This window comes from Aquila chrysaetos, chromosome 7 (genome assembly GCF_900496995.4).
Source record: "Aquila chrysaetos chrysaetos chromosome 7, bAquChr1.4, whole genome shotgun sequence".
Lineage (NCBI taxonomy): Eukaryota > Metazoa > Chordata > Aves > Accipitriformes > Accipitridae > Aquila > Aquila chrysaetos.
The window spans coordinates 36162496-36173516 of NC_044010.1; the positions used below are offsets into that span (position 1 = coordinate 36162496).

At 41.0% G+C, this 11021-nt stretch overlaps 1 long non-coding RNA gene across 1 annotated transcript; it reads left to right on the top strand.

The window, feature by feature from the left end:
- Positions 1-1093: 1093 nt before the first annotated feature.
- LOC121233451 lies at positions 1094-10624 on the top strand. Its single transcript, XR_005932898.1, has 2 exons — positions 1094-3462; positions 3858-10624. It is a non-coding gene; the product is annotated as an uncharacterized LOC121233451 (long non-coding RNA).
- Positions 10625-11021: the final 397 nt, after the last annotated feature.

An 11021-nucleotide genomic window follows, 5' to 3' on the forward strand; every position in this document is an offset into this window, starting at 1 on the left:
CAACCCTGCCAAGGTCCCTCTGGAAGGCATCCCTTCCCTCCAGTGTGTTGACCACACCACACAGCTTGGTGTCGTCGGCAAACTTGCTGAGGGTGCACTCAATCCCACTGTCCATGTCGCCGACAAAGATGTTAAACAGCACCGTCCCAATATTGACCCCTGAGGAACGCCACTTGTCACTCGTCGGCACTTGGACATCGAGCTGTTGACCACAACTCTTTGAGCTGTTGACCACATCCAGCCAGTTCCTCATCCACCAAGTGGTCCATCCGTCAAATCCATGTCTCTCCAATTTAGAGAGAAGGATATCGTGTGGGACAGTGTCACATGCTTTGCACAAGTCCAGGTAGATGACATCCATTGCTCTTCCCTTATCCACCAAGGCTGTAACCCTGTTGTAGAAGGCCACCAGATTTGTCAGGCACGATTTGCCCTTAGCGAAGCCATGCTGGCTGTCACCAATCACCTCCTTATTTTCCATGTGCCTTAGCATAGTTTCCAGCAGGATCCACTCCATGATCTTGCTGGGCAAAGAGGTGAGACTGACTGGCCTGTAGTTCCCTGGGTCTTCCTTTTTTCCCCTTTTTAAAAATGGGGGTTATGTTTCCCCTTTTCCAGTCCCTGAGAACTTCCCCGGACTGCCACCACTTCTCAAATATCATGGATAGTGGCTTAGCTACTTCATCCGCCAGTTCCCTCAGGATCCACAGATGCATCTCATCAGGTCCCATGGACTTGTGCACCTTCAGGTTCCTTAGATGGTCTCAAACCTGATCTTCTCCTACAGCGGGCGGCTCTTCATTCTCCCAGTCCCTGCCTTTGCCTTCTGCAACTTGGGCGGTGCAGCTGGAGCACTTGCCAGTGAAGACTGAGGCAAAAAAGTCATTGAGTACGTCAGCCTTCTCCATGTCCCGGGTAACCAGGTCTCCTGGTTTCCTTCCAGAGAGGGCCCACATTTTCCCTAGTCTTCCTCTTATCACCGATGTACCTATAGAAGCTTTTCTTGTTGCCCTTGACGTCCATGGCCAGATTTAATTCTATCAGGGCTTTGGCTTTCCTAACCTGATCCCTGGCTGCTTGGACAATTTCTCTGTATTCCTCCAGGCTACCTGTCCTTGCTTCCACCCTCTGTAGGTTTCCAAGAAGGCAGAAAATGTTGGTCTGCACAACAGTCTGCAAGGTAACACAAGCATATTCTACATTTTATTCCCACCATGCAAATCAAGGAGAAACGTAGTGCCTCTTTCAAGATTAATATAATTTGTTGTAGAACTAAAAGGTAAACCATAGAAACAACCCTTCCTGGGAAAAGACTTCTTTAAAAAAAAAAAGTATGGATTTTGTTACTTCAACGTAACACTGCAACAGTTGTCATATATTTTGAACAGATAGAACTATTAACATGATAATTCTGTGATCTCTAAAATAAACTTCAGCATATTTGACCAGTCTGCTGTACTCAGGCATCTGTAATGGCTGCATCCCAGATTATATACATTCTCATATAAGAGAAGTTGAAAGAATTTTATTTTCCTCTTGTCCCTGAAACCACAATGAGTGTGTATTCTCTATTGTAGGAGCCAAACTCAAGGATTTTGTATGTATGAAAGCACAGAGCAGTTTGAGGAGGAAAAAAATTATTTCATCTGCAAAAACATTGCAACATGTTGCAAATAATACAGTTAATTACTGTAAATACAATCCAAGAGGTGGTCAAAATACTTTTAACACCATTTTGTGCAGTGGTTTCCTTAATATAGCTACTTTATTGACATGTCTTTTTATTAGACACAGAAAATGAAAGATCTTCCATTCTTTAGAAAGCCTTTTTAAAGAGGGTTTAAGAAACCTCCAAAACCTGTTTTTAGAACCCTGTTTACATTAATTTCATCTTGGAAGATTAATTATTTTACAGAAATTGACTTTCAAAAAAGGGCTGACTGTTCTGTAGAGCTGCTTATGTTCCTTATTTCTGAGAGGTAGGCTTCAGGTTTTAGCACCTCCATATCGTCTTTCTGATATTTGACCCACACCAGAAAAAAATACAGAAATGTTAAAGGACGGATTTGTGAGATTCTTTCCTACGTAAGAAGTCTTTTGAACATTTCTTCTTGGAGAAGAGCTTTAAGGCATAGGCTTAAAATCCTTCTTACAATCAGTTGCGTGTTGACTCCTTTTGGGGAGTTAAACAGAGAAGAGTGCTTATTAGTAATATCATTCCTTTAGGATTTGTACGCCATTCTTCTGAAATATCACAATATTCTGGATTCAACACCAGCACATACTAGCCAATTTTAGAGGTTTTTTTATTTAAACAAAGAAAATCTCCAATGTCTTCAGCACAAGTATTATACAATGCTCCAAATAGAACATGCAACCTGGTGCAATTACACAGTTCCTAGGCTAAACTGTTCCTTATTTACCTTTCTTTTTCAGATATTTGTCTTGCATAATCTAAGTAAAGCTCTGGGAGGTTTGAATTCCGCTCACTGTGTGGTTTTGACTGTGGGTACAAGTTCTGCAGTCTTGGAAACTGTCTCCTGTTTGCATTCCTGCAATATTTGTGGCTGAAAAGCTGCTGTTGCTGTTTCTATGGTCCACCTTCCCTGAAGACTAACAGGGCTAACACTCTGGTGAATGTAATACTCAGCACAAAAATAGGCATACAAGGTCATAAAGACAAAGAACTAAAACAGAAGGGAAAAAGACTGAAACTGGATCTTCTTAATAACAAAAAAGCCAGACTCGGTCCCAAAGTCCAGTAAGATTTCTGGGTGCGTGATTTCTTAGAATTTTTCTGCTGTTGAAAGCTTTAGTTTAATCAAGGTTTGGTCAGCCTGCAGCCTGTACCCTTCTCTGTGATCCTGCTCAGAGGAGGATACAATAGTGAAATAGCTCTCAGTGAGGAAATTTTGCTCTTTACTATTTAATGGGGATGTGGAGAGAATCCCTGATTAAATCCTACCTCTTTCACACAGATTTGTAAAAAACAAGTGGAAGTGCCAAGAGTTAGGCTCTCCAGGGAAGTGAATTCCACACTCTCTTAATTTTGGGAGCAGATCTCATTCCAGTCTCGAGCCACATTTTCACAGGCTTTGCCACTACAGTAAACATCTGGTAAACATCTGCCATATTATGAAGACTGAAACTGTAAACATTTGTATAATCCAATAATGTGTACTTGTCTCTGCAGAGTATTGCCACGGAGTAATTTTGCTTCTGAAAAGAAAGCCCTCAAGTCTTTCCCTGTCATTAGTCCCTTTGAAAGGACGAACAGAAATCATTCATGAGGTCTGCACTGCCTTCAAGTAGACTGACAGAGGAGAGAGTGCCCACTGTTTCTTCCTTAGAAATCCACTTGGGTGCCCTTTACAGCAGAGGGGAAGAAATTGCTGTTTCATGTTCGCAAGCTGCAAAATCAGCCATTGAGGGCCTGAACTCCAACGCGGTCGTTTGCCAAGGGTAGGAAGTACTGTATTGCATTGTAATGCCAGGCCCAGGAATTTGCAGTTGACCATTGGCATGTTTAGGGCTTGCATATGATACAGACATTTTTGCTGATCATTACTAAGCAGCCATCGTCAATGATGTTAGTTTGCCAAGGAGCCTACCATTGCTGCTGATAATGATAGGCAGCTCGGAGATCTGCCAGGACCAGATGGCAACTTTTTGTCTTTGCCCATTTATCTCATATCTTTTCTGTATCAGTTTAGCTTATTTAATTATAGAGATTACTAGTTGTCCCGGAGAAAAACCTTTGCTATCAAAACTTCTGGTTATCTTCCTGGATGTTTTTCACTATGTGGTGTTGGTAATTTTTATGTAAAAAGTTTTCTTTTCTCTCCTTCAATCCACAGATACCAAATTAGGGAAGATGAAAGGCCCATATAAGAAATAAACTTGTATGAAGCATCTTGCTTTCACTTAGGTGAGAGACTGAAATGAGTCCAAAACAACTTGCTGTTTCTAAGTCTCCCGTTTCAGAAGCCTGAATCCAGAAATGCACTGCTCGTGTTATGCTAATGGTCTCTAGTCTTAGGCTCTCATTTTATTCATTTTACTTTTGCTAGAGCTTTGGGGGGGGCTGCCTTAGAATTGCTGCTGTTTGCTGAGAAGATCTTAAGCTGGATTTATCTTCAGTTCCAGAAAAGAACTGTTCATTATTCCTGTTCTAAGAATGGAAGCTAATGATTTATTTCCTCTGAATTTTTGTAGCTTTGGCTATTTGTGGGAATTGCAGCACTGGATGAGTGTATGTGGGGTTTAGGCTTCTCTATTTATTTTTTTTTTTTAGATACCTATGGGTGCTAAACCAACGATGTACTAGTAAATGCTACATCTAGCAAACCTAGGATCATTCCGAAACGCCTGAGGAAAGTTTCGTATGAAATCCTGGTCCAACTAATGTCTGCTAATTTCATCCTACCATTATATTTTTGTACTAAGAAGGAAAAACCAGGAGACCTTCAGAACTACACAGGTTAACTGTTGCTGCTATTCGTAATGGTCAAAGCTACAACAGCAGGGAGAATTGTACCCTAATAGCACAGGCAAAAGCAAGAGCAAATTAGAAAGGAATTTCCAGTCTGGACAGAACTAACATCTCTCAGACTCCTGAACTCTGTCCTCTATTATTGCTATTTTGCTAAGTAGTGAAATAATACTAACTGGAAAAATCACATTGTTTGTGAACTTACTGAATTTCATTCAGATTTTTAAAGGTTAATTTAAGGTAGAAAATCTTTTTGTAACCACTGAAGGAAAAGAACAAAATGAAATTACCATTACCCAGGTAACAGTACTAGAAATAGATGCAGTATTAGTCAATTTAGCATGTACTCCCTGCAGCTTGAACTCAAATGCAAATCTGTTCTGTTCTGAGCACAGCAGTGGCCTGACTTCCCACTGCTTTGTGTGCACATTTCCCCAGGGAATAAGCTATGTAGCAACGCAGCTTTGCCAAGCCGATACCCCTGAGCAGTGGGAGCTGAAGCAAGTGACTCATGACTGCAAGACGACAGCATCTGATGCAAGACACACACAGGACAAACTGCTGAGAGATGCAGTTCATGACTGAGAGGTTTATTCGCATTGCCAGGAAAAGCCTTGTTCTTTTCCAGCTGTTACCATGTTTTATAAAACAAATATACGTAGTGTGGCATTTCTGATACAAAATCTGTATCAGTTTGCAAGATTAAATATTTAAAATTAGGTACAGAAGTGTCTGTGAAATCAAAATATTAAAAGCAATGAAATAACACCGATTTCTTCCCTCTCCCACCCCAAGTGCCTTAAAAATGAAGCAAAAGCAAAATTAAAACACTTGTATACATTTCTCTAAAGCTGTTGTCATGACCACATGTCACGTTGTACTGTATTGCACCATAACTGCTTACATCTCCTGCCTCTTTGCTTGCCAGAGCAGGGTTTTGGTCTGCTGCTAGAAATACAGTGGTTGGCAAAGAGGTATGTGCACTTAGTCTGCCACCTCTTTGATGCTGGTGAATGGTTATTCAAGGACAAAAAGGGGTAACTGGGACTAAACTCCTGATAATAATGAGTTACTTTTCCACAATATTAGGTAGTAGATATTAGGCACAACAGGACTGCATCCTGAGGGTGTAAGCATGAGCATTCAGGACAAAACTGCAAGCTGATCCTAGGCACTGTAGCTCCCTTAGCCAGCCAAAGGAGGTCTTCTACTTCCTTTCCATTAACTTCAACTATTTTGTTAAATGGACACTGGAATGAAAATGTGCTGACATCAGCACCAACCAAAATATTTGTGTACAGTTGCTGGGAATTGTACCAATGTAAGGGGTGTTTTAACTTAGAATTTCACAGCAGAGGGGTCTTGCATTGTTTTGAAAAGGAGTATTAGTTTTCTGAAGGAGATGAGGATCGAGAATGCCATGCTATACAGTGCTGTTCAACTGTGACAACTTGTGACGGTGATATAGCATTTTAAAAAGATCTTTGTTATTGCTGGCCTGTCTCTCAGCTTGACACCTGGCCCCTTGCATGTTTTTCATAGGAGCAGTTTCATTTAGTTCAATAAAACAATTGACATGAGGATTGCAAGATTGGGCCTGACATTTGGAGGCTGATACTTTGCATGATCTCCTCCATGAGGCCCCATTTTGCAAAAATGCTCAGAATATATGGAGCTTCGGCACGTCAGTGATAGAGAACAGGTTTGAGTCAGAGCTGGTAAGAGAATGGATAGCCCACTGTTACTCTTTTGATCACATCATCTCTTAATATATAAAATGACATTTTTTTTCTAAATGGCTACAACGCTAGGCTACTCTGGGGTGTGGGAAAGATTGTATAGGCCCTTGTTCTGCAAGTTTCAAAGGCCGTAAGAGAAGGGAGCACTCAGCAGTTTCCATGATTGGATCTGGAGTATAGAATTATACATGCCACTTGCATTATTTACTGCCTGTTATGAGGACTGTTTCTCTCAATTCTGTTTAAAGAAGTTGGGGCATCTGTGAGTACCGTTCTCTGCATTATAATCGCTAGTGGACTCAGTATGGATTTAAGTCCAACAATTTTTCTGCAGGCTGTTTTTTCACCAAAGCTGAGAGCGTGTCAACCTTGCTAGTTTGCAGTTCTATTTCATGCTAGGTTTTGGAGAAACAGCACCGACAGGTGCTCTTTTTGTACTAGAGACAGCAGCTCCACCAGCCTGTCAAGGGGTTTAGAATGACCTAATTCCCCCATGCAGAACAGCTGTGATGGCAAGATCATATTTCAATAATCTGCTTTCTTTTGCTGAGAAAATGGCTCCTTCTGTACCATTATTAACAATTCCTGACAAAGTTAATCATTTTAATACAGACCAAGTGAAAATTTGGTCTGAAACAAGAATAACACCTCCGTCCTACAACAAATGCTGCTAATACTTTATTATTACTATTACAATCATAAACTGGTACTTTGCAATCTGTCTTAGCAAACATTCAACTGACCAGCAAAAATCAGTATCTTAAATACAGATGGTCTTCTGATTGGGGAGTGTGCAATTATTACTCTGTGCTAGTCCAATTCTGCCGCCTTGAAGACTTGTTGAGAAAAGGAAAGGCTATTGATACAACTTTTACATAACCTTGACCTTTTATTTTCTGTCAATGCCTATGATGATTTAGAGAATCCACATACAATTTACAAAATCTGATTTAAGACCCTTTCTCTTTTATCAAGCTGAGTGTGTCATATTCTTGGCAGCCCCGTATCTTTTCTGTTGTGCTTATGTAGAAAATCTGGACTTCAGGAGACCTTGGTAGTTAATGCAGTCTGTCCCCCCATTCCAATACAAACTTAAATATAGCTATCAATATTTATAAAAATATTTCTTCCACTAGTTATGAAAAACAAACAAACTGAAGATAAAAACTCATCAATCTTCCAAAGCAATCTCTTCCTGTGCTTTTCATATTCCTTTGCTTAATGGAGGTAAGCCCTCCATTAAGGACATCAGTTTATTCCCTTCTGCTCCTTCATAGCTCTGTGTTATATGTATTTGTAGGCTGTTTATTAGAGTTGAGCTTTCGTTAAGCTAAAGAAACCATTTCCTCCTAGGTTGTGTGTCCTGAGCCTTGGATCCTTCTTACGGCTTCTTGCATTGCTCTTTCATGAAATGTCGTTCCAAAAACTTGGCAGTACTCCACCAGAGACCCTACCAGTGCTGAATATGCTGCAAGGATTACTTCATATGTCTTGGAGACTATATTGTTTATGCAGTCAAAAAGGTGATTATCTTTATTGCAATATTGTGACATTGTTGACCCACGTTAAGCTTGTTATTCACTGTAATCTCACAATTTCTTCATGCATAGTGAGCTGGAATTCCAAAGGGTAACAACACAGATCTAGGAAGGCAGCAGCCTGTGCAATGAATGGCCCATAAAAATGTTTATCCTGTCCATCCAGGAGCAAAGAGAAGGCAGGTAAAGATGTGTATCTTCCTGGATTGCTGTCTGGCCAACTGTCGTGTATTATTGCCTCAGGTCTGCCATGGGGTGTATTGCTTTTTCGTGCACTGACAGGCTGAGCAGAGGAGTGGGGGAGATGTGAGAAGGATTTAAGGGAGGTGTACAAGGAGAGCACAGGAGGAACAAAGGCTATTGTGGAAGCAATATTGCCAGTTGTTGATAAACTGTGGTCTTTCTGACTATACTCTTTCTTGATCAAATTATGATAATCTTCTACTCAAACTTCATGATTTCCAGAAAATATTCAGCTCTGACCAAGGACAGCTGGTTTGAGAGGTCAGGTTACCTTAAAAAATAAACCGTAAAACTCCGTGCACAGTCCAGTGACAAGGTCAGGAGCTTGAGAAGGTATCATGCCAGTAGTACTACAGGAGCAGCTCTAATAGGAAGCCTAAGACAGCTTCTCTATTGCCTACATTTGATCTATCCTGGACTGCCTTTTTCCTTTTTCCTAATGAAGCCCTTTGTCACACATTGAATGGTTATTTGCTCTTTGAATAGTCATAGTAACCCCCAGATTTGGAGGAGTACCTGGGAGTTAATTTTTTTCAAACAGAGTAGGCTTGAGAAGGATAGCATAGCAGAATTTATAATGATTATGGAGTAGAAGTCTAGCTTCACCTTTTTCTCTGACACACACTCTTTTTTATGAGGAAGGGGCCTGACTTCTTAAAGAATAAATAGGGCAAAGTCTGTAAAAAAACACTGCTCAGAAACTGGGTGCTCACATTTAGATGAGCTGCTTTCTGGAAGGGAAGGAGAATTGTTTTCTAGTCTTTGTTTTGCTTGTGGCAACTTTTTTAGTGTATAGACATATAGGTTCCCCCATATTTTGAAAAATGTTGGGGCTCAATACTGTTGAGCCACCCCTTTGCTTACTTTTGGTTGTGTATGCAGGTTCTACTCCTTAATCCATGAAAAAGATGTCAATTTTTATAGCTTAGAGTGTAAAGGGAGGCTTCAGATGTTCCTCTGAGGTAAGCATACAGACTGCTAGGAGTACTTGCCCTTGTTGGACCTTTCAGTATATTAGGAAGAGGGTAGCACTCCTGCATAGAATGGGTTTCTTCACTTGCTTGGAGAAACAGCGTGTGTTCCACTGTAACAAATACTCGTTCACTGCCAGCAGCTGCAGAGGAAGGCAGAGGTCTGCATTTGCACCCTCCCTGCCTTCCTACAAAGGGCCTCAGCATTGCTACCCATGCTGTAGTTTCCTCGCTCAGGTGTACAAGCTGCCTGGTATCAGCTGTGCCTTGCAATGTGAGACCTCCTTGAGCCTATTCCTTGCTTTGCCTGTGTGGTCTAGTAGGTGCAGGAGTAGCTGCTGTACAAAACCTAAGGACAGGCATTAATAAACATATGAGGTGTGCTTTCCTTCTTGGGGGAGGAACTTGCTCCAGTGAGAATGTCAGACGTGCTTGGGTAGTTTTCAGAACGAACAGCTGTAAATGCCAGAACACTTCCTGGCATCTTCTTTGGACAGTATATCATTATCAGGAAGGGAAAGATACAGTTGGCGTACGCACTACAGAGACAAACCATTAATGGCACTGCACAACTGTCATATTAGAGGCCCAGTCTCACCTGACAGCGCTGTGGAACCCACAAGATAAATCTTCTTGAGTCATTCCCAAAAGAAACATATGCCAGCATGCATGTATCATATGCTTACAAGGTTGAAGTGGAGCATTAAGCCCTATTGCTGGGGAAGGGAAGAAAAGCAGGAAAAAGGACATCTGTATTCCAACAATTGCCCTCCAAGCTGGAGGGAGACCAAAGAAACTTTATTCTTCAGTGTATCAAGAGATATGGAAAAACACAGGATAATAGCGCTTCAGAATTTGTTGCATCATGTTTGTGGAGGCTTTAAGAGCAGCAAAATGGGGGCACATATGCCTTCTGTTCCAAATAGTATGCAGTAGCTGCTCCCTTGAAAAGCACAGGACACAGGCAGCAATTGCTATTAAATGAAAAACAGTGGTTGGACTTCAGGCTGAATGAACAAGTTGTAAGTAGGTTTCATGTTAACTGCTTGCAGCGTGTATCTTGTACAGGTACCTATTACAGAACAGGCTGTGGCCTTTGGATGTGTGATGCCTTGAAAAAAGGCTGGTGTTGAAAGACTCCCCTGTATTTTTGTAGCGCTTAATTTATGCTTGCTTGAGCAACTTTGAAACTTTTGGTATGTAAGAAAACCTTGAGCTTTATTAACAGTATGCACAAATAGATAAGAAGCCTTAAGTTCTGCTGAGCTTTGTGATTAAAACCTGCCAGGACCAGCAAATTGGGAAGAAGAGATGAACCACCTGGGATGACCTGCACTGCTCATGCCTTAAGGGAAAGTTCAATTAGCGGACACCAAGAAGATGACTACCAGAGGGTTTCAAAGACCCCAAAAGACCACCGACCCATTTAATAGCGCATGCCCAAAAGGGCAGACACAATTTAAATAATTTCTGGGAAATAACATGAATATGTACAACAATTCTGGGAAATGTAATGAATATGTATATATTAGAACAATATAAGCTTTGCTTGCTGTAGGTAGTGGTATGCACACTAGAAGGAACTATCCCCCGTGCATCCAGCACTGCAATAAAGAATGCCTGCTTTCTAAAACTCCAAAATTGAGTCTTAGAGAGTTTCTTCGACCAGCTTTTTATGGTAACATGTGCATCACGAGAGCAGCACATGTATGTAGCATACGCCTTACTGCATATATATGGTTACAGCATGTGCATTCTGTACTCAATTATTATGACGCATGTCAAACAAACAGGGCTGGAAACTTCTCTACGGTTGCCTAGCCTTTTCCATGTGAGAACTTATTTTTAGTTGTTCATAAATTTGCTAATGCTTGAGTGTTTTCAGAGAAATTTTCTGTCTGAAGTTCATTTTAGGGTAAGAGAGGGAGAGAGGACAAAGGGAAAGAATATTAGCTAGAACAATTGAGTCATGTCTGGAAATCAGCCTTGCAGAAGATGCAGAATATCCTTCCCTGTATTTTTGGCAACCTTTCTTTTA